Here is a 25601-nt window from a genome sequence, read left to right on the forward strand (position 1 = left end):
TCACCACCAACCAGAAGATCATCAAAAGCTGCAAATACACTGAAATGTGCAGTGTCAACTGTCTTCTTGTGTGGTTTGTTGTGTTTTTCTTTTCTTCTTTTGAGAATCTTTTCTTCTCTTTTAAATAATGTTTTATACTGTGATTCAGAAACACTTTTTTTTACTTATTTATTTTTGTACATGCCTCTGACTTGATGCATTTTGCTGCGTTGTGCTTGAAAAGGTCTGCTTAACTTTCGTTGTACATGTACAATGACAATAAAGACATTAATTTCTATTCTAGTCAGCAGCTTTAACTTTGCTGTCAAACCAACATGAATGAACTCCAGTGCTTTTCTCTGTCAACTTTGGATGTTGGTGAAAAGCCAGAAATCCTTCATCTGTTGTCACTTTTGAAGCTTTATTATCTTCCCAATTGAGCTTTATGTAGAATATGGAGGATATATAATAGCTTTGAAGAATGTTGAAGTGACATTTGCACATCATGCTTTAGTTTTTTAATGAGAACAGGCTTTTACATATATAAACTGATTTTACTGTTACTATGAGAGTTATGAGGAGGGTTAACTATTAGTCTGAACAAAGAATAGAGACTTTTTCTGTAATATGTAACTGATCTTCATTTCAGTATCAGTTTATCTGTCAACCAACACTAGTTTTCAAGTTGTCAGCCTGTTGTGGAACTGATTAATCAGTCATGTTTCCCTTTAAGTAAATGTTCCCTTAACAGGTGATACATACGTCATCAAAAGTTGCTGTCGCATTCTGGTTCATTCTCCAGTTTTTCCCCCCAAACGTGTTCCCGTGCAGTACTCGGCTGTAGGGCGTACCAACTAGCAAACATTCCTCTTTGACAGCAGAAATCAAAGTCAGAATTTATCTTCCAGATTTGTGCTGCAAAGGAATATGAGCAGTTTGAAGTATTTCATATTTCTCATGACAGTACTGTTGAAGCAGAAGTTTTTGGGAGGAGGTGAACCACGCCGCCATGTTTACACTTTGCACAGTTTAAACTTTCTTTTCACTAACGCTGGCCTGAATATCAATTTCTGGGCTCCGGATATTCGGCCCCGATTAATGACGAATATCCAAATACTCGGTTTGGCTTGTAATGTCCAACGGGGAGGGGGTGGGGGAGCGAGACAAGTTTTCCGATCGGTTCAGATTGTAATGTCCGACTGGGGGACAGACAAAGGGACAAGTCGAATACCAATCCTGCGACATCGTCCAACGGGAGGGGGGTAAATCCATCAATAATAAATATCAGTAGTAGAAGTTGTGTGTTGCTGTTAAAGAGATGTACAGTTATTATTTGCTGTCAGCATCTGATTTATAAAACTGTGTAAGCACAGCTACATGCAATTTCTTGATAAATCACACTCCAGCTGGAAGATTGCACAGGTGGATCCACCTCACATTCCGCCCACAACACACCCACATTTTACCATGAATGGTCAATGCAAAGTAACTCATGAATGTATCTGTATATAAATAAGCTGCTGATCCACGGCATTTTACGCAGCGCCGGCCTGCAGTCTTTTCACCGCTGTGCATCAGGATGAATGAATCATGTGTTGACCCAGGCCACTCTGCCACTAAATTTGTTATGATCATGTCCGATGTACAAATAATTTGTAAATTGATTGAATGTACATTTTTTCGGTTCACATAGACAAATTCATCTTCACTCGGAGCCCTTACAGCAACATGAGTGCAGTCAGTTACGCTGATTACATTTGGGAAACCGGACATTGCTGCAAATTGCCGTTTAATGTTGGCCTGTTCACCCACAGTGTAAGGAAACCTGATGTACTGACTGGTCATGTTTATAATGTCATCCAAAACAGTTGGCATTATTGCGCTGAGGGATGGTTGTGATATCTCAGACCTAAAGGACATCATTTAACTGTATATCAGACCCAGATAGGATTTAGACAACAAATGTAACCTCATATATTCTTCATATAAAACACATACCTGTCGGCCACTTAACACTGGAGGGAGCCGGTGTCGCCAGAACCCCCGAGTCGTCAGCTCCTGTGTCTGTACCGGGATGGTTTCGGGGGGTGGGTCTGTCTAAGACGGCCCAGTTCAGCACATACACACGTGGACAAAATTGTTGGTACCCCTCAGTTAAAGAAGGAAAAACCCACAATTCTCACTGAAATCACTTGAAACTCACAAAAGTAACAATAAATAAAAATTTATTGAAAAGTAAATAATCAAAAACAGCCATTACTTTTGAATTGTTGATTAACATAATTATTTAAAAAAACAAACTAATGAAACAGGCCTGGACAAAAATGATGGTACCTCTGTAAAAGATTGAAAACTATTTGACCAGAGTGACATGATTAACTCAGGTGTGTCATTTAGTTGACATCACAGGTGTTTCCAAACTCATAATCAGTCAGTCTGCCTATTTAAAGGGAGACAAGTAGTCACCCTGCTGTTTGGTGAAAAGGTGTGTACCACACTGAACATGGACAACAGAAAGCGAAGGAGAGAATTGTCCCAGGACATCCGAAAAAAAATTATAGACAAACATCTTAAAGGTAAAGGCTATAAGACCATCTCTAAACAGCTTGAAGTTCCTGTGACAACAGTGGCTCATATTATTCAGAAGTTCAAGACCCACGGGACAGTAGCCAACCTCCCTGGATGTGGCCGCAAGAGGAAAATTGATGACAAATTGAAGAGACGGATCGTTGGAATTGTATCCAAAGAGCCCAGAGCAACCTCCAAAGAAATTAAAGGTGAACTCCAAGGCCAAGGTACATCAGTGTCAGATCGCACCATTCGTCATTGTTTGAGCCAAAGTGGACTTCATGGGAGACGACCAAGGAGGACACCACTGCTGAAAAAAACTCATAAAAAAGCCAGACTGGAATTTGCAAAAATGCATGTTGACAAGCCACAAAGCTTCTGGGAGAATGTCCTTTGGACAGATGAGACCAAACTGGAGCTTTTTGGTAAGGCACATCAACTCTATGTTCATAGACTCAAAAACCAAGCATACGAAGAAAAGAACACTGTCCCTACGGTGAAACATGGAGGAGGCTCAGTAATGTTTTGGGGCTGCTTTGCTGCATCTGGCACAGGGTGTCTTGAAAGTGTGCAAGGTACGATGAAATCTGAAGACTATCAAGGCATTCTGGAGAGAAATGTGCTGCCTAGTGTCAGAAAGCTTGGTCTCAGTCGCAGGTCATGGGTCTTCCAACAGGACAACCATCCAAAACACACAGCCAAAAACACCCAAGAATGGCTGAGAGAAAAGCGTTGGACTATTCTAAAGTGGCCTTCTATGAGCCCAGATCTGAATCCCATTGAACATATGTGGAAGGAGCTGAAACATGCCATTTGGAGAAGACACCCATCAAACCTGAGACAACTGGAGCGGTTTGCTCATGAGGAGTGGGCCAAAATACCTGTTGACAGCTGCAGAACGCTCATTGACAAATACAGAAATCGTTGAATTGCAGTGATTGCCTCAAAAGGTTGTGCAACAAAATATTAAGTTATGGGTACCATCATTTTTGTCCAGCCCTATTTCATTAGTTTGTTTTTTTAAATAATTATGTTAATCAACAATTCAAAAGTGATGGCTGATTTTGATTATTTAATTTTCAATCAATTTTTATTTATTGTTACTTTTGTGAGTTTCAAGTGATTTCAGTGAGAATTGTGGGTTTTTCCTTCTTTAACTGAGGGGTACCAACAATTTTGTCCACGTGTGTAGATCTAAAAGTACTGCTCTAGGGAATCTGAATCGGCTTATTAGCCAGTCACTGTCATGGGCCAGCAGTATTTCCTGAAAATAACATGACTTGCTTAGTAATAATCCTACAAAGGGCTGGGTTTGAAACACTCAGAACCAAGTAGTTAAGTTTTCTTCAAATTACAAAATTAAGGTTTCTCCTTGACACTGAGTGACCTAAAGTAGTCTCACCTCAGAGGAACTTATCAGCAATGAGTCTGGTATTGATTCCATTTGGCCAAAATATGGCCAAGAGGATGTCTAGAGCATGGTGCATCTTCGTCATTTTCCTTTTATCTTATTTGTCGTTTTTCCAGCACTGCCTGTCCCTGTTTACTTAAAACTCTTCCAGATATTGCAGCATCCTCATCTGCCTTTCCTGTTGATGTTCCCTCTATACAGCAGTGATTCAGTTTGTTTAAATATGCTTTTGTCCTTGCAGATGTGATGGTGAATATTGTTTATTAATCTATTTTTGTTGTCCGTATGAGCTCTGACGACACATTGGCAGTGACTGACAGTGTTGCTAATCCGACTTGATGTATTCATCATGCAAAGATGTATCTCCAGCAAAGCGTGCAGAGAAAAATGTCGATACCATTGAAACCTGCAGCGATCACAACATTACATTAGATTTCTTTACAGGAGTTCGCCTCTGACCTCTGAATACTTATGGTAACTGTGTGAATACGTCTGTTTTCCCAATGCACATTCAAAGAACCTAACATATCAAGGACAAGCTCATACATTTCCTAAACACACAAACTGGGATCATATCTGCAGAACTCTTGCTTGTACATGTGGGACATTATTAAGTTGCAGTGGTGCAGAACTGTAAATGGAGTCATCGGGGGAACACACAGCCTGGCATGTTCCTGCAGCTCCGTCAGCTCTCAGGTGAACTGCTCCAAGGTCAGCTTCTGCAAACATCGCTGCGTTTGTTTGAGGCACCCTGCTGTCACAGTGGATGCACTCAGTTGAGTCGTCAGGACAGCAATCTACTTTATCATGCCTCGTGTGATTTGGATCTTAAGATAAAGAGTGAAAGGAATTATTTGCAGATGGCATCTGACCCATGTTTGACATGCGTTCATGTAGTCTCTGTCCAATTGAGAGATGGCCTGGCGGCCATCTCTCAATTGTCCTTCGACCTTCAAAAAATTCCCGGATCCAGACGGTGATCCGGATCACCTCCAAAATCTAATCGATTGTTACTCTTGCTCTTCCGGACATCCTGTAAAAATTTGGTGAAAATCCGTCCACAACTTTTTGAGTTATGCTGTTAACAGACAAACAGACAGACACACACACAGACGGACAGACAAACTCCGGTGATTACATGTAACTAACGGATATCAGGTGCTTTTCTTTAGCTGATTACCAAATCTTTACAGTTTTACTCAAAACCCGTTAAAATTTTCATGCAAAATAGGAGCATTTGGTTGATTTTAGGCAAATAAAAGTAGAGTACGGTTAAGGATAAAGTCGTTCTTTACTCCAAAGTGAATCATCTATAGGATGCTTAGTGTTCTAAAGCAGGTTGTAGTTAGCATTAGTGGTAAAAGACAGAAACCAAGTCGAGATTATTTCCTTATGACACATGATAATATCCTCTAGATTTACAGATTGGGACTTCAGGGAGTCTCTGGACTTAGAATTTGAATGACAGCTTCATTTAGTTTGAGCAGTGACCAAAGATTGTGAACGTAAAAACCAGAAAAATCTCCAGTTGTTGTCATGCAGCATCCCAGGAATTCTCAGATCTTCGGGCCTTCCTCTAGATAAGTCCAATTAGCCGTTTCAGACAACAGCGCTCCTTCACTGTCCCTTTGAATTCCTCAAATTCCCAGATTGGGGAAATATGGAGTTACTCTGTATGATGTCTCTCCAGACCATTAGGCCCAGTGATCCGACCCCCTGCAGTCGATGACACGACATTCCTGACCTTCCCGATCCACTTCACCAGGAGCCCACTTCTCCTGCTTTCATTCCTCCCGGAGGTCCTTCCTCTTTTCAGGGTCAGGGGAGTAGGAGGAAGGAGGGAGGTTTGGACAGAGGCGGTCTGTGTGGTGACACAAGAAAAATGTAACGTTTGAATTCTTATCTGCTTATTTAATCAGGACATTATTGGACAACAGTATTGAAAAAGTGTAAACAAGTCAGATTACAACAAAACTGCCATATCCTGCACAGACCAAAACCGCCTGTAATCAAACAGTTTGACTGGGTTCTTCTATTTCAGTCTTTCATTAAATTCTCTCAGTTGCTAAAATGGAATTGGAATATTTTTAGGCATCAGTAGCAGACATAGATGAGTGATTTATTCATTATTTCTGGACAGAGAATCAATTTTGATAATTTATTACTTGTAGAATTTTGTGTCGAAGTTTCCATAGTAGCAGAATTCAGTTATTTTTCAGTAAAACTTAAAAAAAAAAAAAAAAAAAAAAAAAAAAAACAGTCCTCCAGCAGGGCTAAAAACACTATTTACTCCTTCAGAACTGAAATATTGTACATTCAGCCAGAGTAGATGTGAGATTGGATTGAAAAGAAAAATCATATTTCATCCTCAAGCTTGATGATTTTCTTCGTTTATACAACACTTTTCTAGTTTTTGGAGAAGTAAAATGATTAATAATCAGAAACAAAGATGGCCAAAGGAAACAGTTTCTGTTCAGTGCTATGCAGAGATTTGTGCATTAGAAAATAAAGGTTGAAATTCATATTTCAGGAGACTTCAGAACCTGAATAGCCATGTGTCTATATTATTGCAAATAAGACTTGTTTCCATTAGACAACCAACAACAAAACCAGTTGTTTGCCAACTGCTTACAAGAAACACTTGAAAACAAAGAAGAAACAAACAAATGCTTATCCATAAATGGAAGAAAAATGGAAGGAAAATTGGAATGAGTAAATAATCTTCCATGTTTGCAGGTACTGGACATGTTTTGTGCTAAGAAATAGCCAATAAGTCATGAGAGCCTAATGGAAAATAGGTGTTTCAATCTTCAATTCTTGTCTTCTCAATTCCAAAAAAGTCAAAACTACTTCAAGCAAGGGTAAAAGTTAGTTTTTTCTGTTTTAAAAAAATTTTTTTTTTGCTTTTTATTAACTTTTTCTTATGTAATACTTTAAAATGCGGATAAAAATATGTTATGGAAACATGGCTATTGATTGAACCCTACGAACTCTAACCTTTCCATGACAACTGACTCTGTGATTAAAGTAGCCAAAGAAAGGAAGCACCTGTATGACTAGTTCAGTTAATTTCCCAAAGCTTCTACAGACTTCCACCAACTAGACTGATGCTGCAGGTGGAAAGGGAAACAATGAAAGCAACCCAAATACTTTATTTCACAGGAAAAGTAGGTCAGAAAAAAGGAAAAGTTGTGTGTTTGGGTTAAAAAGTCATTTCTTGAAGACTTCCTCATCCATAACTTACCCAATTCTGACCTCAAAACAGGCGTTCACAGGGCCGTGCGGCCCAATAGGCAGAATAGTCAAATGCTAGGGGCGCAAGCCAGCCGGGGGGCGGCACCGCAGGTTTTTTTTTTTTTTAAGATTAAGAAGAAGAAAATAGGCACAGGTACATCCGTGTTGACAGTGACGGATACACCGAACTTCCAAAATGATGAGGCAAAAGCCCTCTGGAGCTCATTTCAGAAAAAAGCGTAAAGAAGATGAGGAGAAGCAAGAAAGAAGTCGAGGTATGGTGTCATGAAATATTTTGTTAGAAACTGCATGAACACACAACCGCGTATCGGCTAGCTCGTAATGCTAATGGGCTAACGTTAGCCTTCGTAGTGACAGTACTGTTAGTGCTGCTTTGTTAGCTCACTTTCAATATGATAAAGTTACTTCTGTGTTGAAGAAAGTATCAAAGACAGTGACGTACGAAATGCATGTAGTGATGACATTGTTGATAGAAATCGTTTCTTTTAAAGTTTGTACTCTGACGCACTGACAGTCTCGTACCGTTGCCTGTGTGTAGGCGATGCTACCGTCATTGAACTTCACTAACTGGCTTCAATTTATTTTAAGCCATTAAAATAAATGATCAACTTAAACACAAGTTTAAGAATATTTACATATTTATATGAACGGAAACATAACTCCATGCGTCCCAGACGGCCGTACAACAGGAGGGGATTACATCGTCTTTATCAGACACGTCATTACCAGTGTATCACATTTAATTAGAACAGGTGTACTGAAGCTGTTGTTCCACATACAGTAATTATTTACATGTTACAATTTTGAGATGTTTATATTGACATTAGCTTGCTGCTGTGTTTCAGATGTCCAAGGTCAGGGATGTTATGTCAGGTGTTACCATGTATTTACCTTCCCATGTAAACACCCAGTTAATCAATTACCTTACTGTCTCTTTTTAGATTCACTTCTGAAATATTTATCTTCCACTCCTGCCACTATTGGATCAACAGCAGCCTCCACATCCACCTTGGTACCCAGTGATGGAGGGCTCTCTGACACCCAACCTGGAAGCAGTGAAAACATACCCACAGTCCCCTCTACATCAGACCAGCCTGTTAATCAAATAGGTACACCTTCCTCTATCCCCACCCCAGTGCTGCCTGGCTTCAAAGAGGTAAGACAACCTGTCCCATTCACTTCAGGACAGCTTCAGGATATACACACACGTGGACAAAATTGTTGGTACCCCTCAGTTAAAGAAGGAAAAACCCACAATTCTCACTGAAATCACTTGAAACTCACAAAAGTAACAATAAATAAAAATTTATTGAAAAGTAAATAATCAAAAACAGCCATTACTTTTGAATTGTTGATTAACATAATTATTTAAAAAAACAAACTAATGAAACAGGCCTGGACAAAAATGATGGTACCTCTGTAAAAGATTGAAAACTATTTGACCAGAGTGACATGATTAACTCAGGTGTGTCATTTAGTTGACATCACAGGTGTTTCCAAACTCATAATCAGTCAGTCTGCCTATTTAAAGGGAGACAAGTAGTCACCCTGCTGTTTGGTGAAAAGGTGTGTACCACACTGAACATGGACAACAGAAAGCGAAGGAGAGAATTGTCCCAGGACATCCGAAAAAAAATTATAGACAAACATCTTAAAGGTAAAGGCTATAAGACCATCTCTAAACAGCTTGAAGTTCCTGTGACAACAGTGGCTCATATTATTCAGAAGTTCAAGACCCACGGGACAGTAGCCAACCTCCCTGGATGTGGCCGCAAGAGGAAAATTGATGACAAATTGAAGAGACGGATCGTTGGAATTGTATCCAAAGAGCCCAGAGCAACCTCCAAAGAAATTAAAGGTGAACTCCAAGGCCAAGGTACATCAGTGTCAGATCGCACCATTCGTCGTTGTTTGAGCCAAAGTGGACTTCATGGGAGACGACCAAGGAGGACACCACTGCTGAAAAAAACTCATAAAAAAGCCAGACTGGAATTTGCAAAAATGCATGTTGACAAGCCACAAAGCTTCTGGGAGAATGTCCTTTGGACAGATGAGACCAAACTGGAGCTTTTTGGTAAGGCACATCAACTCTATGTTCATAGACTCAAAAACCAAGCATACGAAGAAAAGAACACTGTCCCTACGGTGAAACATGGAGGAGGCTCAGTAATGTTTTGGGGCTGCTTTGCTGCATCTGGCACAGGGTGTCTTGAAAGTGTGCAAGGTACGATGAAATCTGAAGACTATCAAGGCATTCTGGAGAGAAATGTGCTGCCTAGTGTCAGAAAGCTTGGTCTCAGTCGCAGGTCATGGGTCTTCCAACAGGACAACCATCCAAAACACACAGCCAAAAACACCCAAGAATGGCTGAGAGAAAAGCGTTGGACTATTCTAAAGTGGCCTTCTATGAGCCCAGATCTGAATCCCATTGAACATATGTGGAAGGAGCTGAAACATGCCATTTGGAGAAGACACCCATCAAACCTGAGACAACTGGAGCGGTTTGCTCATGAGGAGTGGGCCAAAATACCTGTTGACAGCTGCAGAACGCTCATTGACAAATACAGAAATCGTTGAATTGCAGTGATTGCCTCAAAAGGTTGTGCAACAAAATATTAAGTTATGGGTACCATCATTTTTGTCCAGCCCTATTTCATTAGTTTGTTTTTTTTAAATAATTATGTTAATCAACAATTCAAAAGTGATGGCTGATTTTGATTATTTAATTTTCAATAAATTTTTATTTATTGTTACTTTTGTGAGTTTCAAGTGATTTCAGTGAGAATTGTGGGTTTTTCCTTCTTTAACTGAGGGGTACCAACAATTTTGTCCACGTGTGTAGATCTAAAAGTACTGCTCTAGGGAATCTGAATCGGCTTATTAGCCAGTCACTGTCATGGGCCAGCAGTATTTCCTGAAAATAACATGACTTGCTTAGTAATAATCCTACAAAGGGCTGGGTTTGAAACACTCAGAACCAAGTAGTTAAGTTTTCTTCAAATTACAAAATTAAGGTTTCTCCTTGACACTGAGTGACCTAAAGTAGTCTCACCTCAGAGGAACTTATCAGCAATGAGTCTGGTATTGATTCCATTTGGCCAAAATATGGCCAAGAGGATGTCTAGAGCATGGTGCATCTTCGTCATTTTCCTTTTATCTTATTTGTCGTTTTTCCAGCACTGCCTGTCCCTGTTTACTTAAAACTCTTCCAGATATTGCAGCATCCTCATCTGCCTTTCCTGTTGATGTTCCCTCTATACAGCAGTGATTCAGTTTGTTTAAATATGCTTTTGTCCTTGCAGATGTGATGGTGAATATTGTTTATTAATCTATTTTTGTTGTCCGTATGAGCTCTGACGACACATTGGCAGTGACTGACAGTGTTGCTAATCCGACTTGATGTATTCATCATGCAAAGATGTATCTCCAGCAAAGCGTGCAGAGAAAAATGTCGATACCATTGAAACCTGCAGCGATCACAACATTACATTAGATTTCTTTACAGCAGTTCGCCTCTGACCTCTGAATACTTATGGTAACTGTGTGAATACGTCTGTTTTCCCAATGCACATTCAAAGAACCTAACATATCAAGGACAAGCTCATACATTTCCTAAACACACAAACTGGGATCATATCTGCAGAACTCTTGCTTGTACATGTGGGACATTATTAAGTTGCAGTGGTGCAGAACTGTAAATGGAGTCATCGGGGGAACACACAGCCTGGCATGTTCCTGCAGCTCCGTCAGCTCTCAGGTGAACTGCTCCAAGGTCAGCTTCTGCAAACATCGCTGCGTTTGTTTGAGGCACCCTGCTGTCACAGTGGATGCACTCAGTTGAGTCGTCAGGACAGCAATCTACTTTATCATGCCTCGTGTGATTTGGATCTTAAGATAAAGAGTGAAAGGAATTATTTGCAGATGGCATCTGACCCATGTTTGACATGCGTTCATGTAGTCTCTGTCCAATTGAGAGATGGCCTGGCGGCCATCTCTCAATTGTCCTTCGACCTTCAAAAAATTCCCGGATCCAGACGGTGATCCGGATCACCTCCAAAATCTAATCGATTGTTACTCTTGCTCTTCCGGACATCCTGTAAAAATTTGGTGAAAATCCGTCCACAACTTTTTGAGTTATGCTGTTAACAGACAAACAGACAGACACACACACAGACGGACAGACAAACTCCGGTGATTACATGTAACTAACGGATACCAGGTGCTTTTCTTTAGCTGATTACCAAATCTTTACAGTTTTACTCAAAACCCGTTAAAATTTTCATGCAAAATAGGAGCATTTGGTTGATTTTAGGCAAATAAAAGTAGAGTACGGTTAAGGATAAAGTCGTTCTTTACTCCAAAGTGAATCATCTATAGGATGCTTAGTGTTCTAAAGCAGGTTGTAGTTAGCATTAGTGGTAAAAGACAGAAACCAAGTCGAGATTATTTCCTTATGACACATGATAATATCCTCTAGATTTACAGATTGGGACTTCAGGGAGTCTCTGGACTTAGAATTTGAATGACAGCTTCATTTAGTTTGAGCAGTGACCAAAGATTGTGAACGTAAAAACCAGAAAAATCTCCAGTTGTTGTCATGCAGCATCCCAGGAATTCTCAGATCTTCGGGCCTTCCTCTAGATAAGTCCAATTAGCCGTTTCAGACAACAGCGCTCCTTCACTGTCCCTTTGAATTCCTCAAATTCCCAGATTGGGGAAATATGGAGTTACTCTGTATGATGTCTCTCCAGACCATTAGGCCCAGTGATCCGACCCCCTGCAGCCGATGACACGACATTCCTGACCTTCCCGATCCACTTCACCAGGAGCCCACTTCTCCTGCTTTCATTCCTCCCGGAGGTCCTTCCTCTTTTCAGGGTCAGGGGAGTAGGAGGAAGGAGGGAGGTTTGGACAGAGGCGGTCTGTGTGGTGACACAAGAAAAATGTAACGTTTGAATTCTTATCTGCTTATTTAATCAGGACATTATTGGACAACAGTATTGAAAAAGTGTAAACAAGTCAGATTACAACAAAACTGCCATATCCTGCACAGACCAAAACCACCTGTAATCAAACAGTTTGACTGGGTTCTTCTATTTCAGTCTTTCATTAAATTCTCTCAGTTGCTAAAATGGAATTGGAATATTTTTAGGCATCAGTAGCAGACATAGATGAGTGATTTATTCATTATTTCTGGACAGAGAATCAATTTTGATAATTTATTACTTGTAGAATTTTGTGTCGAAGTTTCCATAGTAGCAGAATTCAGTTATTTTTCAGTAAAACTTAAAAAAAAAAAAAAAAAAACAGTCCTCCAGCAGGGCTAAAAACACTATTTACTCCTTCAGAACTGAAATATTGTACATTCAGCCAGAGTAGATGTGAGATTGGATTGAAAAGAAAAATCATATTTCATCCTCAAGCTTGATGATTTTCTTCGTTTATACAACACTTTTCTAGTTTTTGGAGAAGTAAAATGATTAATAATCAGAAACAAAGATGGCCAAAGGAAACAGTTTCTGTTCAGTGCTATGCAGAGATTTGTGCATTAGAAAATAAAGGTTGAAATTCATATTTCAGGAGACTTCAGAACCTGAATAGCCATGTGTCTATATTATTGCAAATAAGACTTGTTTCCATTAGACAACCAACAACAAAACCAGTTGTTTGCCAACTGCTTACAAGAAACACTTGAAAACAAAGAAGAAACAAACAAATGCTTATCCATAAATGGAAGAAAAATGGAAGGAAAATTGGAATGAGTAAATAATCTTCCATGTTTGCAGGTACTGGACATGTTTTGTGCTAAGAAATAGCCAATAAGTCATGAGAGCCTAATGGAAAATAGGTGTTTCAATCTTCAATTCTTGTCTTCTCAATTCCAAAAAAGTCAAAACTACTTCAAGCAAGGGTAAAAGTTAGTTTTTTCTGTTTTAAAAAAATTTTTTTTTTGCTTTTTATTAACTTTTTCTTATGTAATACTTTAAAATGCGGATAAAAATATGTTATGGAAACATGGCTATTGATTGAACCCTACGAACTCTAACCTTTCCATGACAACTGACTCTGTGATTAAAGTAGCCAAAGAAAGGAAGCACCTGTATGACTAGTTCAGTTAATTTCCCAAAGCTTCTACAGACTTCCACCAACTAGACTGATGCTGCAGGTGGAAAGGGAAACAATGAAAGCAACCCAAATACTTTATTTCACAGGAAAAGTAGGTCAGAAAAAAGGAAAAGTTGTGTGTTTGGGTTAAAAAGTCATTTCTTGAAGACTTCCTCATCCATAACTTACCCAATTCTGACCTCAAAACAGGCGTTCACAGGGCCGTGCGGCCCAATAGGCAGAATAGTCAAATGCTAGGGGCGCAAGCCAGCCGGGGGGCGGCACCGCAGGTTTTTTTTTTTTTTAAGATTAAGAAGAAGAAAATAGGCACAGGTACATCCGTGTTGACAGTGACGGATACACCGAACTTCCAAAATGATGAGGCAAAAGCCCTCTGGAGCTCATTTCAGAAAAAAGCGTAAAGAAGATGAGGAGAAGCAAGAAAGAAGTCGAGGTATGGTGTCATGAAATATTTTGTTAGAAACTGCATGAACACACAACCGCGTATCGGCTAGCTCGTAATGCTAATGGGCTAACGTTAGCCTTCGTAGTGACAGTACTGTTAGTGCTGCTTTGTTAGCTCACTTTCAATATGATAAAGTTACTTCTGTGTTGAAGAAAGTATCAAAGACAGTGATGTACGAAATGCATGTAGTGATGACATTGTTGATAGAAATCGTTTCTTTTAAAGTTTGTACTCTGACGCACTGACAGTCTCGTACCGTTGCCTGTGTGTAGGCGATGCTACCGTCATTGAACTTCACTAACTGGCTTCAATTTATTTTAAGCCATTAAAATAAATGATCAACTTAAAACACAAGTTTAAGAATATTTACATATTTATATGAACGGAAACATAACTCCATGCGTCCCAGACGGCCGTACAACAGGAGGGGATTACATCGTCTTTATCAGACACGTCATTACCAGTGTATCACATTTAATTAGAACAGGTGTACTGAAGCTGTTGTTCCACATACAGTAATTATTTACATGTTACAATTTTGAGATGTTTATATTGACATTAGCTTGCTGCTGTGTTTCAGATGTCCAAGGTCAGGGATGTTATGTCAGGTGTTACCATGTATTTACCTTCCCATGTAAACACCCAGTTAATCAATTACCTTACTGTCTCTTTTTAGATTCACTTCTGAAATATTTATCTTCCACTCCTGCCACTATTGGATCAACAGCAGCCTCCACATCCACCTTGGTACCCAGTGATGGAGGGCTCTCTGACACCCAACCTGGAAGCAGTGAAAACATACCCACAGTCCCCTCTACATCAGACCAGCCTGTTAATCAAATAGGTACACCTTCCTCTATCCCCACCCCAGTGCTGCCTGGCTTCAAAGAGGTAAGACAACCTGTCCCATTCACTTCAGGACAGCTTCAGGATATACACACACGTGGACAAAATTGTTGGTACCCCTCAGTTAAAGAAGGAAAAACCCACAATTCTCACTGAAATCACTTGAAACTCACAAAAGTAACAATAAATAAAAATTTATTGAAAAGTAAATAATCAAAAACAGCCATTACTTTTGAATTGTTGATTAACATAATTATTTAAAAAAACAAACTAATGAAACAGGCCTGGACAAAAATGATGGTACCTCTGTAAAAGATTGAAAACTATTTGACCAGAGTGACATGATTAACTCAGGTGTGTCATTTAGTTGACATCACAGGTGTTTCCAAACTCATAATCAGTCAGTCTGCCTATTTAAAGGGAGACAAGTAGTCACCCTGCTGTTTGGTGAAAAGGTGTGTACCACACTGAACATGGACAACAGAAAGCGAAGGAGAGAATTGTCCCAGGACATCCGAAAAAAAATTATAGACAAACATCTTAAAGGTAAAGGCTATAAGACCATCTCTAAACAGCTTGAAGTTCCTGTGACAACAGTGGCTCATATTATTCAGAAGTTCAAGACCCACGGGACAGTAGCCAACCTCCCTGGATGTGGCCGCAAGAGGAAAATTGATGACAAATTGAAGAGACGGATCGTTGGAATTGTATCCAAAGAGCCCAGAGCAACCTCCAAAGAAATTAAAGGTGAACTCCAAGGCCAAGGTACATCAGTGTCAGATCGCACCATTCGTCGTTGTTTGAGCCAAAGTGGACTTCATGGGAGACGACCAAGGAGGACACCACTGCTGAAAAAAACTCATAAAAAAGCCAGACTGGAATTTGCAAAAATGCATGTTGACAAGCCACAAAGCTTCTGGGAGAATGTCCTTTGGACAGATGAGACCAAACTGGAGCTTTTTGGTAAGGCACATCAACTCTATGTTCATAGACTCAAAAACCAAGCATACGAAGAAAAGAACACTGTCCCTACGGTGAAACATGGAGGAGGCTCAGTAATGTTTTGGGGCTGCTTTGCTGCATCTGGCACAGGGTGTCTTGAAAGTGTGCAAGGTACGATGAAATCTGAAGACTATCAAGGCATTCTGGAGAGAAATGTGCTGCCTAGTGTCAGAAAGCTTGGTCTCAGTCGCAGGTCATGGGTCTTCCAACAGGACAACCATCCAAAACACACAGCCAAAAACACCCAAGAATGGCTGAGAGAAAAGCGTTGGACTATTCTAAAGTGGCCTTCTATGAGCCCAGATCTGAATCCCATTGAACATATGTGGAAGGAGCTGAAACATGCCATTTGGAGAAGACACCCATCAAACCTGAGACAACTGGAGCGGTTTGCTCATGAGGAGTGGGCCAAAATACCTGTTGACAGCTGCAGAACGCTCATTGACAAATACAGAAATCGTTGAATTGCAGTGATTGCCTCAAAAGGTTGTGCAACAAAATATTAAGTTATGGGTACCATCATTTTTGTCCAGCCCTATTTCATTAGTTTGTTTTTTTAAATAATTATGTTAATCAACAATTCAAAAGTGATGGCTGATTTTGATTATTTAATTTTCAATAAATTTTTATTTATTGTTACTTTTGTGAGTTTCAAGTGATTTCAGTGAGAATTGTGGGTTTTTCCTTCTTTAACTGAGGGGTACCAACAATTTTGTCCACGTGTGTATCAGCTCCAGCAATAGACCCGGCCAACTTTCAGTATTTATTGATGGTATTTAATGTTGTGTGTGTGTGCTTTTATTACAGCCTTGTGTTCAACTCTTTTTTATTTGGACGCACTTTTACAATTTATTTCAATATTTATTTAAGCTATTTAATGTGTGTGGGTTTTTTAAGTGTGTAATTTATGTTCAATAAAGTGAAAAATGTTTAAAGTTAGTTTATACGTATTTTTTTCTTAATATCTTTTTTGGGCGGGGGGCGGGGGGCGTTGGGAGGGTCTCGCCTAGGGTGCCAAATGAGTCAGGAACGGCCCTGGGCGTTCATTTTAAACTTTCATTATTACAGCATACTACTGTCCTCCTGCATGCTGATGAAGGACAGCTATGTCTGTCTCTTGTCCGGTTGTGTAGCTCTTGAGACGATATTGAACACATGTGAGATTGAGGAATGTATGTTCCACAGTCATACAGTCTGTACTTGGCAGCAGCTGAGGTGATGAAGACTATACAGCCTGATGTGTGAGCTGGAGGGCAGGAATGGAGGGCTGCTCTTATAAATGACACATATGTGAGACATCAAATGGCAGCTACAGGACATTAATCACCATTTGAAATTGACACCTATAAATTTATTGAACCGTTTCCAACAAAACATAGTGGTGGTGACACGCCCTCCTTGCCTACTTTTCCCTCCTTGGTTTCCTCTCACTGTTTTTATTAACTGTTTTATCTCGTTGGTTGCTGTTCCTCCTTCATGCGTAATTTTCATTTTGTACAGACATGCTTATGTTGGGTACAATGGCTGTTGGAATAGCAAAAAGACAAATGTGTCTGCGCCTTTGTGGTTCAAGCTTTCAGATCAGTCATTTTAAACACAGTGTGGCAGAAGCGAACTTACGTGAGGGGTACACACCTGGGGCTTCATTTATAAAACATTGCATAGGATCCATACTAAAAGTTTGCGTACGCCGAAAATCTGAAATAGGCGTATGCCCTTCGCCCCTGATTTATAAAACTGTGTGTAAGCACAGCTGCATGCAATTTCTTTATAAATCACACACCAGCTGGAAGATTGCACAGATGGATCCACCTCACATTCCGCCCACAACACACCCACTATTTTACCATGAATGGTCAATGCAAAGTAACCCATGAATGTATCTGTATATACAAGGGCGTCAGTTTGTTTTTAAAAGTGGGGGGGACGGAGACCACAGCACTTTGAGAAAATGTCGAAGAACGGCGGCAAAATGCCACAAGCTGGACTCAAACTCACAACCACCGCACCAAAGGCGGAGGCTTAAGCTGTTGAGCTATCCGTACCTACAGGTAGAAGGGTCTGTGGGCCGCTATAGTACTAATTCTCCCGGGCCGAAATTTTGCCCCTGCATGCCTCTGGTCGGAGCTTCCACTTAGCACAGGCGCAAATTTAGCATCTGCGTGTTTTTTTTTTTTTTAACCTCACGAAGGTGTGCTGCGTGTCTGTGCAACTCTCGGCCGAGTGCGGATGGTGCGTTCAGGAGCGTCGGAATTTTCTATACTACTGAAAATAACTGGGGTTACAACGGCTAACATGTGAAGAATTTGAATGTGATGGAGACAAAAATGACCCCTGACAAAAAGTGGGGGGGACACGTCCCCACCTAAACTGACGCCAATGTGTATATAAATAAGCTGCTGATCCACGGCATTTTACGCAGCGCCGGCCGGCAGTCTTTTCACTGCTGTGCGTCAGGATAAATGAATCATGTGCTGACCCAGACCACCCTGCCACTAAATTTGTTATGATCATGTCCGATGTACAAATTATTTGTAAATTGATTTTATGTACATTTTTTCGGTTCACATAGACAAATTCATCTTCACTCGGAGCCCTTACAGCAACATGAGTGCAGTCAGTTACGCCGATTACATTTGGGAAACCGGACGTTGCTGCAAATTGCCGTTTAATGTTGGCCTGTTCACCCACAGTGTAAGGAAACCTGATGTATTGACTGGTCATGTTTATAATGTCATCCAAAACAGTTGGCATTATTGCGCTGAGGGATGGTTGTGATATCTCAGACCTAAAGGACATCATTTAACTGTATATCAGACCCAGATAGGATTTAGACAACAAATGTAACCTCATATATTCTTCATATAAAACACATACCTGTCGGCCACTTAACGCTGGAAGGAGCCGGTGTCGCCAGAAACCCGAGTCGTCAGCTCCTGTGTTTGTACCGGGATGGTTTCGGCGGGTGGGTCTGTCTAAGACGGCCCAGTTCAGCACATAGATCCAAAAGTACTGCTCTAGGGAATCTAAATCGGCTTATTAGCCAGTCATCGTCCAGGAAATCCCCGTGATCCCTAAAATCTCTCTCCATTCTTAACGTGATCTTCCAGCAATGCCAGCGCATCCATTGTGCCACATTACACACGGCTGTCACCCGCTATTTATCCGCTTGATCAGCGATTGGACTGATTGTCACATGCCTTTTCCAAATTAGTAATCAATCAGTGCCACTCACCGCTCTATATCATTTGAAGACGGAAGTTTGATATTTGAACATAGTTCTGCAAATACAGTCGTAGGTCGAATGGCGCACTATAGAAACATCTACAACAAAGAGGGTTTATGATTATCTGGCTCTACAAGTCTAATATGTGATAACAATAAAGGTTTGAGATCAATCTGGTTTCAATTCACCACTTCACCCTCCGGCACTGCCGTTCCCTCTGTCTCCAAAATGTGCATAAGCAAGCATCAAAGTTGGCGCACCGGTGCACACATTCTCACGCCAAGTTTGTTTTTATAAATCACAACCTTTGCGTAGAAAGTGGCGTATGCAAATTATCTCAAATTATTCATAACTCAGGGGCAGAAAATTAACTGAATCTTTTCATATTTCATGGACATCAGTCCATGTTGGAGGAAAAAAGTGGAAGATGGATGCAAGTACTTGGGCTTTAATAGCAGTAGCAACAGCAGTGGTAGTAGCAGGAGTCGTAGCAGTCGGCCTTCTACTCTTCTATAAATAGAAAAAAGTAAGATGATGTTCTTCCTCCACTTTTCATGCATTTCTTGTGTTGTTTGTGTTGATGATTTTTTCTGAACTCTGAACATTTCTCAGATCAACAAGAAAACAACACAAGAACATCAAGCAGTGAAGAAACAACGTAAGTAAATGTTGTGTGTTAAACTTGTGTGCTGCTCTGTGTGAACTACAGTGTATGAGGGAACATGTTAAAGGAGAAAACTGTTGTCATCAAGTCAGTATTCTGGGATGTTTCAGGAACATTTCCACCACTTATTTTCTACAACATGGTTTGTTGTTTCAGCTAAGATGATGATCTCAGTCAGAGTTCAACAACATCCATGAAATGAAAACATTAAAGTCACTGAAATGAAGATAAAACAGAAAATCACATGAAGGAGTCATGATTGATGAGAAAATTTATTATGGTCTCTATATTGAAGATGAATGTTTCTTCTATGTCCAGATGTATGAAGCTTGACAATAAAAATGTAGGACGTCCTTCAAATGAAGAAAATGTTGAACCTGAACTCCAGTAAAGTCTGGACCAATGGAAGTGGAAACAAAAAACATCTGCACCAGTAGCTGAAGGACTAAATAGCGTCTGCATGTACATCTGTATGCATCTGTATGTATGTTCATCTGTTTGTAATGAGGCTGCTTTCCATGAGGTCATCAGTGTAGCTATCAGAGGACATGCAGGAGACACGTCGTCCTCAGTCGTTAGCATGGCCGTAGCCAGGTATGAGGTCAGCGAGGTCCGGACCTCACCTATTTTTTCCGAGTTTTTTTTTTTTTTTCGCCAAATATGCCCAACTGAATAAAACATAAACTCATAAAAACTTGAAACCTCTCTGTGAAACGTGCTTGTAAATTGTAAATTGTGGTAAACATCCATGGGCTTTGTGTTCTGTTTGTGCCTGTGTGCGTGTTGCAGTGAAAAGCTGTTTGATCAGCTGATGCACGTACCCGCAAATGCGCCCTGTGACGCGCTTGGCAGCGGGCCAAACCCCGTTCAAAAACTAGTGTTTTTATTATTAGCACTTTGTAGACCACATCCCCGCCCATCTACACCAAGGTGACTACAATATATTTTTTTAGATAATTCGGCACTAGTTCGGCCTGTCAGATCATCTGATCAAAGAGTTTAATTACTTTTATCCACAGCAGAGAGCGCGTCCGGCGCTTTTTTATTATTATTATTATTATTATTTTTGATGAGCGCCTGGCTCATCAGACAACATACAATGTATGTTGAAGATATTTCTAACCTTTCCAGTGACGACTTGTGTCTGTGAGAGGTCATTCTCAGCCATGCGAAGACTTAAGACATGGCTTAGATCTACCATGTCCAACGACAGACTGACAGGCCTGGCGATGATGCATGTGCATCAGAAAGTGGAGGTGAACCGGGAGAATATCCTTCGACGGTGGGATGCCTCTGGTCACAGGAGGATTCAGCTAGCCTTTGATGTAAAAAGTTGATTTGTTTTTTTGAAAAAAATATACATTTTTGTTTGGAAAATGCTGATTTCACATCATTAAAAGATATTTAAACAACAAACATCTTGTGTGACTTGTAGCCTAAAAAAATATATATAAAATAAATATTTCTAAAAAACATTGAAAGATTTTCGGCGTGCACTTTGCGCGCGCATCATGGACCTCTCCTATTCCAAAATCCTGGCTACGGCCCTAGTAGTTAGAACATCTGCCCACTAGTAAAAATATAAAGGAAGCCAAAAATCTTGATTTAAAAAGATAACAAGCAGCTTTACATCTGACTGGCTGCATCATATCTGTTAGTCATCTAATGCTGCTTTTACTGAAACTGACATCAGAGTTTCACTGAATGAAGGTGACAGAAATACTGAGCAGATCTGAAAAACTTTTGTAGTTGAATGTTCAATTTAAAAGGATTTCAGTGTTTTCTTTTAATAGTTAATTGGTGAATTTCTATAGCCTAGCCGCGCTAGACCCATGCTCTGAAGACACAAGGGTCTAGGCACGCTCGAAAGGGAGGGAGGCGGGCTAAAAGGTTGTCTATCAAATCACTCTGCAGCAATTGGGTAGGTATACAACCAATCAGCGCAACGAATAGGCTCCTAGAGCGCCGGAAATCAGAGGATGCGGTAGTTCGGTGAAGCCTTATTTATACAGTCAATGGGTGAAGCTCAAGTATATTACAGACATGTTAACAGAAAGATTATTCAGAGTCGGTGCTAATGGAGCTCAACGACTGTTGTCGTTTTTGTTGTCGACCCTGGCAGAGAATTAAATTCGTTGCCGTGGGTTGTCTAGCGCGGCTAGGCTACTTGTTTCCAGTTGTTTCTGTCAGAATCGTCGCGCCTCTGTCGTCACTTAGTTACACCCGCCTTCTGACTCCACACTTCAAAACTTCCAGTTTTAGGAGCATCCAACCTCGAGCCTTATGGAGGGTAACTAGACCCACCCTGGCAGAGAATTAAATTCGTTGCCGTGGGTTGTCTCGCGCAGCTAGGCTAGAATTTCTAACTATTGATGCACTTTTGTCTGCTGTTACTATCATTGTTTTCTTTGTGCATTTTAAAACTATTTTGATAATGTTGAGTACTATAGATGTTTACACTTCATGAGTTCTTTTATTTGGTCTATAATAAGCTGTCAGTTGACTTCTTTGTTTTGTGATTTGATTTTTGACAGAACAGATTTCAAACTAGAATTTCAATGTGATTGGAGCTAAATAGAAGCACGAGGCTTCAAATACAATCTAGAGTCTGTATTGTCATGTATCATTAGACTGTCAGTATTAATACTGGATTATCAGACTTCATTTCATGTCACAAGATTCTGAAATCCTGTTTGACGTCATATTTTCATGCTGACAAAACACCATGATTGTAACAGTCTGTGACCTCTACTGGTTTTATTGTTAATTTATTATTAAAAATAAAAAACATTCTTGGAGAAACCACAATAAATTATTTCAGTTTGTGTCCAGCAGAGGACGCTGCAACTCCATCACTCATTCATTCAGTCAAACACTTCACTGTTGAATCTACAAACTTGATCTGACTATGAGATTTTTAAGTGTTGATTTAGCTGGAAAAGTTCTAAAAAACTACCACAAAGAGACACAAAATGACCACAAAGACTCAAAATGGGCTGAAAGAGAATAATAAACACCAAAGACATACAAAATGACCACAAAAAGAAACTAAAAACCCACTAAGAGACACCAAACAACTACTGGTAAATGGTCTGTATTTATATAGCGCTTTACTATACCAGGTACCCAAAGCGCTTTACATGATATGTCACATTCACACACACATTCACACACTGATGGCGGAAGCTGTCATGCAAGGCGCTAACCACGACCCATCAGGAGCAATTAGGGGTTCGGTGTCTTGCTCAGGGACACCTCGACATGAGCACAACGGGCCGAGGATCAAACCAACAACCCTCCGGTTGAAAAGACAGCCACTCTACCCACTGAGCCATGCCGCCCCAATAAATTTATTGTTAATTTCATCCACTGTACAAAGAAAGCCTGGAATCTCTTGGACACTGACTGAACTGGAAACACAGCTGACCACTGATTTCCTTCAAAGCAACAGAAAAGATTACCACAGGTCTACTCCAGAGCCTTGACGATGGCCTCGTTGGCTTCTATGCTGACCTGAGCTTCTGCCCTCGCTGCCTCGTCAGATGTACCGGCCAGTTCAGACTGGGCCTTCTCCAGGTTGGCCTTGGCTGCTGCAATGTCCAGCTGGTCCAGGGGCACGGCCTCCTCAGCTAGCATAACATACATACATACATACATAATTTAAGGATGGTTGAAACATTTCACAAATGAATAGGCTAAAAAATATTCAAAGGAGAGTAAGAGACAATGATCAATTAGAATTAAATGTTTTCAATTACACTGAACACAATAGCTGGGACTTAGAAAACGAAATTGATCCAGACAATGCCTTTCATTCATCAATGTATGGGAATTGCAAATACTATTCTTCGGATGAATTTAATCAACTGGAGTATGTAAGCGAGAACTTTTCGATTTTGCACTTAAATAGTAGGAGTATGTACGCAAATTTTGATGCCTTCAAAGAATATTTACAACATCTAACATGTTCATTCAGCATTATTGCAGTGACTGAAACAAGGTTTAACACTGAAAGAGGTATTGATTTTGAGCTGAACAGATATGACCATAATTTTGTAAACAGAACAAATAATATATATGGAGGAGTAGCATTATACATACAGAGCAACCTTAGATACAAAATTTTAGATGAAATGTCAATGGCAATTAAAAATGTACTACAATGTATATCAGTTGAATTATCCATAGAAAATAAAAATATATTTTAAGTTGTGTGTACAGAACATCGGGAGCTAACATAAAGACTTTTAATGATTGGATGATCCAGACATTCTCGCAAATAACTGGTAAAACTATTTATATTTGTGGTGACTTCAATATCAACTTACTTAATACAGAAAAACATCAAGAAACAGAGGATTTCCTAAATATTATGTATAGTATGAGCTTTTTTCCGTCTATTACAAAACCCAGTAGAATAACAAGCAGCAGTGCTACTTTAATCGATAATATTTTTACCAATGACATTCAATATGGATGCACAAATGGATTGCTGATCTGTGACATATCAGACCACTTACCTGTGTTCACGATAAAAGATTGGAAATGTAGGAAAAAACAAAATTCAAGATAGCTAGCCAGAAGCATTTACAGACTGAACAAACAACTAATGCGCTGTTCAACGCCCTGTTGGAACAGGACTGGAGTTCAGTGTACAATGAAGAAAATGTTGACAGTGCATATGAGAACTTTTTAGAAATATTCATTATGTTATTTAATAAATACTGTCCTATTATAAATGATAAGAAGAACAATAGATACAAAGATTGCCCATGGTTAACCACAGGCTTAAAAAAGGCTTGCAAAAAGAAGAACAACCTGTACGTTAAGTTTATCAAATCAAAAACAAAGGAATCAGAAATTAAATATAAGACATATAAAAATAAATTAACCAGTATTATAAGAACTAACAAGAAACTTTATTATAAACAGAAATTAGAAGACAATAAACAGAATCCAAAGAAAGTTTGGGGAGTTTTAAATGAATTAGTAAATAAAGGCACTAATAAACAAGAATACCCAGAGTATTTCAAAATTGAGAATATGGATAATCATAACCTCCAGGAAGTAGTGAATAAATTTAATGATTTTTTTTTGTAAAAGTGGGACCAGAACTGGCAGGTAAAATCCCTAATACTGGTCCAAACAGGATATTTGCAACAGACAGGAACTTAAATAGTCTGTTTTTATCTGCTGTGGAGGAAGCTGAGATCATTCATATTGTTAACAAAGCTAAAAACAAAACTTCAACTGACTGCTATGGAATAAGCATGAGTCTAGTCAAAAAAATTATATCCAGTATATCAAAACCATTAACATGGATAAGTAATCTATCATTTTCAACTGGGATATTTCCAAGAAGAATGAAAACAGCAAAAATAAGTCCTATCTACAAAAGTGGTGACAGACATGTTTTCACAAACTACAGACCGGTTTCTCTTCTTCCTCAGTTTTCTAAAATTTTAGAGAGGCTGTTCGATAACAGATTAGAAAAATTTATGGACAAATTTAATTTAATAAATGAAAATCAATATGGGTTCAGGAAGAAAAGGTCAACAACAATGGCAAATATAGACGCAGCAGAAGAAATAGCTGTAGCTTTAGATCCCAGATCGCGGAATTAGAGGAGTGGCGCTGAACTGGCTCAATAGCTATTTAACTGAAAGACAGCAGTTTGTATCAATGGGTACCAAGGCTTCTAGATTGTTGAATATTGCTTGCGGAGTGCCCCAGGGATCAATATTGGGACCAAAATTATTTAACTTGTATATAAATGATATTTTCAAAGACTCAGATCTACTAAAATTGATACTATTCGCAGATGATACAAACATTTTTTACTCTAATGATAATTACAATGATCTCATCACCAATTTAAATACAGAATTAAACAAACTAAAAGATTGGATGAATGTAAATAAACTATCATTAAACACAAGCAAAACCAAAATTATGCTTTTTGGGAATCATAATATAACCTTAGATTTACCAGTATATATAGAGGGCAGTAGAATTAAGAGGGTACCGGAGATGAAATTCTTGGGTATCATCATGGACGAAAAACTTCGCTGGAAACCTC

General features: G+C 39.6%; 1 protein-coding gene and 3 long non-coding RNA genes across 10 annotated transcripts in view; 1 reads left to right on the top strand and 3 right to left on the bottom strand.

Annotated features, from left to right (window-relative positions):
* Positions 1-25601, bottom strand: part of LOC127532461 (uncharacterized) — a 295805-nt gene that overhangs the window by 101356 nt on the left and 168848 nt on the right. The gene's annotated exons all lie outside the window — the stretch shown is intronic.
* Positions 1-25601, bottom strand: part of LOC127532455 (NUT family member 1-like) — a 113703-nt gene that overhangs the window by 16827 nt on the left and 71275 nt on the right. The gene's annotated exons all lie outside the window — the stretch shown is intronic.
* Positions 1-25601, top strand: part of LOC127532468 (uncharacterized) — a 64431-nt gene that overhangs the window by 1920 nt on the left and 36910 nt on the right. Inside the window, exon 1 of one of the 2 annotated variants that reach the window (XR_007939913.1) lies at positions 19442-19516. The exons of the other annotated variant lie outside the window; for it this stretch is intronic. This is a non-coding gene — a long non-coding RNA (uncharacterized LOC127532468). Of the gene's footprint in view, positions 1-19441; positions 19517-25601 lie in introns of those variants that run through there. 2 annotated transcript variants of the gene reach the window in all.
* On the bottom strand, positions 5231-19332 carry LOC127532463 (uncharacterized). Of its 2 annotated transcripts, none has more exons than XR_007939906.1 (2): positions 18510-19332; positions 5231-5819 (listed from the first exon to the last, which is right to left on the bottom strand). It is a non-coding gene; the product is annotated as an uncharacterized LOC127532463 (long non-coding RNA). The 2 variants fall into 2 exon arrangements; XR_007939907.1 differs by lacking the exon at positions 5231-5819 and adding an exon at positions 11547-12135.

This window comes from Acanthochromis polyacanthus, chromosome 23 (genome assembly GCF_021347895.1).
Source record: "Acanthochromis polyacanthus isolate Apoly-LR-REF ecotype Palm Island chromosome 23, KAUST_Apoly_ChrSc, whole genome shotgun sequence".
In the NCBI taxonomy this organism is placed as follows: domain Eukaryota; kingdom Metazoa; phylum Chordata; class Actinopteri; family Pomacentridae; genus Acanthochromis; species Acanthochromis polyacanthus.